The sequence below is a fragment of the Podarcis cretensis genome (genome assembly GCF_951804945.1).
Source record: "Podarcis cretensis genome assembly, chromosome: 11".
Taxonomy (NCBI): Eukaryota; Metazoa; Chordata; class Lepidosauria; order Squamata; family Lacertidae; genus Podarcis; species Podarcis cretensis.
Genome location: NC_137180.1, coordinates 58725802 through 58730394, shown reverse-complemented (window position 1 = coordinate 58730394; position 4593 = coordinate 58725802). Strand labels below are relative to the sequence as shown.

At 41.5% G+C, this 4593-nt stretch overlaps 1 long non-coding RNA gene across 1 annotated transcript; it reads right to left on the bottom strand.

The window, feature by feature from the left end:
* Window positions 1-2364: 2364 nt before the first annotated feature.
* Window positions 2365-3881, bottom strand: LOC307226460. Its single transcript, XR_013843447.1, has 3 exons — window positions 3785-3881; window positions 3262-3275; window positions 2365-2544 (listed from the first exon to the last, which is right to left on the bottom strand). It is a non-coding gene; the product is annotated as an uncharacterized lncRNA (long non-coding RNA).
* Between the last annotated feature and the right edge of the window lie 712 nt (window positions 3882-4593).

Below are 4593 nucleotides of genomic sequence, written 5' to 3'. Positions count from 1 at the left end.
ATGCAATAATAGGGCATCGGTGGCGAGTTTTTACTGGAAGGTCCACACATCATTCTGCTTTATTAGTTGCGCTGGGATGCTTCTCCGATGTTATCGGATTATTGCCACCTGGAGCAGTGCTCCTGCACTCAAGCAGAACAAAAGCAAGACAAAAAATAAATAACGTGGAACATTTGTGGCACAAAAAGTTATAGGATGAGGGCAAGGTGTTATGGGATATGTACTGATTGGAAATGAAGTGTTGTGACTGCCTGAACACTTTTGCAGGCACAACAGTTGTCTCCGACTTTGCTCATTAACTACTCAGGCTTCCTCTTGACTCAGGTGGTACCTTTCCTGATCCACGATATACATCCTAGCTGAACATGGAACTTGTGCTTTCCATTGCTCCCACATTCCGGAGCAACATTTACGTTTTCTTGTTCAGACGTGTGCAATTTAACTGGAGAATGTGCACATTGCCCAGAGGATGTACAAAACAAAGTCGAAGTGTGCACATTCCCTAAGTCCTGTTGAGGATTGTGAATATTGCCCCCAAAATGTACAAAATTCACTTGATATACAGGCACATTTTCTAAGGCCTGTTAGAGATTAAGATTAAGATTAACAGAAGGCCTGGTGAATGTGCACAATAGCTGGTTGTTTTGCACATTAACCACATAACATACATTCTGCTTAAGTGTGTGTGTGTGTGTGTGTGTGTGTGTGTGTGTGTGTGTGAATGAATTCTAGGCTAAATTATCTTTTTTTAACCATAGTTATTCTTGAAGCACCATCAGATATATCCATGTGCAGATATGCATATCAAAATATATATCTTATCTCTTTTCCTTTCATTTTTTTTTTCCAGAAAACAGTTTCAGTGTTATCTGATTTAAGTTGCTTTATACCTTCCATCTCCACTCAAGGAAGAAACCATGATTCACCATTAACAATGTCTTTTCTCCAGTACTCCCCAAAATGGCTTTGTTTCTACTGCTTTATGTCGGACATTTCTTAACAGCCCAGAGAGGGTGAAGAGAGGGTGTCTATAAAGGAAAGTGTGAAAATGTTATTGTACTTTTTTATATAAAAAGGACTCCGAACAAATAGTAGAACTTGGGCAAGTGTGTGGCTTTTTATTGCTTTCCACAGAACTCAAACCTCCAGCCAGGTATAACTGTCAAGGTGTTGTTTATACATCATAAAATGTTAAAATCCACTTATATGTTTAGCTTGGATAGGGAAGGTTCTGTCTACTCTTTTGCTATTTGACACTGAAAACCATGTTACAGTGGGGGAGGAAGGGAACCCTCCACATTGTCCCTCCCCCCGCAGGGTGGCAGAGTTGCAGGTGTATTTTGCAACACGTCATTACTGCACTAATGATGTATTAGTGGTGAAATTGTACCGGACCATCCACACCTCATTTATTCATTGTTCTCTGAGGCAGTGTCACCACACTGCTGATGTCTGGAGGAGCACTCTTGCAATATACAGTCAAACCTCGGTTCCCACATGCCTCTGTTTTGGAATGTGTCAGTGTCAGGAGTGCATGCAGGAGCCAGGCCCTGTGAACAATAGGGCTTTGCAGGACTGGGGCCTTCCTAAGTTTGTTCTACTAGCGTAATCTGTTCATCAGTGATCCATGCGACGGTCATCTCCAGGCTTGACTACTGTAATTCGCTCTATGCAGGGCTGCCCTTGAAGCTGTCCCAGAAACTCCAGCAGGTGCAGAATGCTGCAGCGAGGCTCCTCACGGGGTCTCTGCCATGGGAGCATATTCACCCAGTGCTTTTCAAGCTGCACTGGCTCCCGGTGGAGTACAGGGTCAGATTTAAGGTGCTGATTATGACCTTTAAAGCCCTTCACGGCCTAGGACCCTCGTACCTACGGGACCGCCTCTCCTGGTATGCCCCACGGAGAGCCTCAAGGTCCATAAATAACAACACCCTAGTGGTCCCAGGCCCTAAAGAAGTTAGATTGGCTTCAACCAGAGCCAGGGCCTTTTCAACTCTGGCTCCGGTCTGGTGGAACACTCTGCCTCATAAGACCAGGGCCCTGCAGGATCTGATGTCTTTCCGCAGGGCCTGTAAGACAGAGTTGTTCCGCCTGGCCTTTGGCTTGGAGCCAATTTGATTCCCTCCCTCTCTTTTTTTTTTCTTTTTTCTTTTCCTTCTCCTCCTGCGATGAGGCTACATTTTAATATTTTAATGTTCCATTATTTTAATGTTGTATTTTATTTTTGTTTTTAAGTTGTAATCATTCATCTTGTTTTTATTATTGCTTGTAAGCCGCTCTGAGCCTGGCCTTGGCTGGGGAGGGCGGGGTATAAATAAAAATATTATTATTATTATTATTATTATTATTATTATTATTATTACTATTACTTTTCAAATAATTCATATATTTACTCCAGTCTTCTAAGAATCTCTGGTCCCGCAGGTTTCGAATCCTTCCTGTTAATTTATCTAATTCTGCATAGTCCATCAATTTCGTCCTCCATTCTTCTTTCGTCGGTAATTCTTCTTGCTTTCATTTTTGTGCCAATAATATTCTTGCGACCTGAGGAATTCTTGAGTTGTAGCAATGGCCACCAACTTGAATGGCATTAAAAGAAGATTAGACATTAATTTCACAGAAAGGGGATTTCCCCCCCTAATGTCTTGATAAACAATTGAATGCAGATTATTGAAATGCAATAGTAGAACTAAAACTGCAAAGAGATAGAGGGAAGTCAACAAACCTATAAGGGACTCAAAGCAGTTTAGTGGAAAAGAAAGTAACTGTGAGGAAATGGGGGGAAAGAAGAAATATGAAGGTAACTTCTTTCTAGGAATTTTGTGCATAGAATATTCAAGTCATGGTTTGTACTCCTTAAATAATGTGGTATTTGATAAATATGCTTTGTTCTTTTTGGTTTTCATTTTCTTTATGATTTTTTGTTATTATTTATTCTTTTTTGTAAATTTTGAAAATGTAATAAAGATGTTTTAAAAATAAAAGAAAAAAATAAAAATAAAAATAAAAAGAAGATTAGACAAATTCATGAAGGATAACAAGGCTTTCTAAGGCCACTAGCCATGACTAAGTTCTACCTCCAATTGTACCTCTGGAGATCAGTTGCTGGAGATCACTAGTGGATCAAGTGTCCTGTTGCAAACATGCAGGCTTCCTATAAACATCTAGATGCCCACTGTGAGATGGAGATGCTGGACTACACTGGCCATCAGCCTGATCCAACAAGATTCTTCTTATGTATTGATGGACTTGTAAACTCACCTGAGAGTTCTGATCTAGGAGGTACAGAAACTTAATAATGAAGGATGACCAATAACAATCACTCCTGGGGCTTCACTTAAAGAAAATAAAAATGACCATGATGCAATATACAACATCAAAACCCAAAACTCAACCCATATAACAGCAGCACTGAGCAATTATAAAACAGCTGAGGACCATTATCAAGCACCAATCGACCTTAAAAAGAGCATAAAAACCCGTTCAAAGCTATGAGAATGGAGAATTTAAATGGAAAATGTAAAAGCAGCAGATGTTAAAAGCTGCAGTTTTAAAAGCTTGGAAAAAATATGGGAGAACATAAAGGGATTTGCCTGGCACTGAGGAGACATTAAAGTAGGTGCCTGGTGAGTCCCTCTGAGGCTATTCCATAGTTGAGGGGCCACCATTTGTAGCCACTGTTGCATCTAAGCAGACCAGAGCAGTTGAATGGAGTGTATAATTCAAAGGCTCCCAGAGGCTCAAAGGCACTTGTCTCTGCCACCTCCATTGTGGTTAATCATACATGCCTTACAGAGCTCCATTAAAATCAGTTGAGATCATAAAGTAGAAGCACCAGACAGTTCCTCAGATGTTGCCAGACAACATCTTCCATCATCCCCAGTTATTGGCCATGATGGCTGGGGATGATGGGAGTTGTAGTCCATCAACCTTTGGAGACCAAAGATGAAGGGAAGCTGGGTCAGAGAAATTCGCGAAGGAGGAAATTGTCAATGAAAATGAGCCCTGACAGCTAAATGTACTGTTACAGACAGTGTAACTCTGAATATCCTAGCTTTCTTTGAGGCTGAGTCAAAACGACCCACTCTTTACATTTCCCTCAAGTTGGAAAGAAACAGCTTGCTTATTCTTTGATTTGCAGCACTCATCTCAAGCAATTTTTTGTCCATGTTTTAAATGGTGATGTTCAAGCTGCTTCCTAGAGAGGCTGCACTATGGATGCGGCCATGTTAGATGATGTCATCCAAGCTGGTGGCCTGCATGGCTGAGCTCTCTAGGGAGCAGCTTGAATGCTCCCGCAGGTATCCTTGTTCCAGTCAAGCACGTGCTTTTGTTAACAGAATGTAAAGTTATTTGCATTAGCCAAATGAGCAGAGGTGTGCCCAAAACCTCGTGGTAATCTCTGGAGAGCTTTTATTATAGGTGCCACCTTGAGAGGTTCAGAGGGTGGCAACACAATAAAGGGCCTTCTCTGCAGTGGCTCCCAGTCTACGGAATGCTCTCCCCAGGGAAGTGCGCCTTGCACCTTTATTATACGCATTTAGGCACCAGACAAATACGTTCCTTTTTAACCAGGCCTTTGATTGACATCCT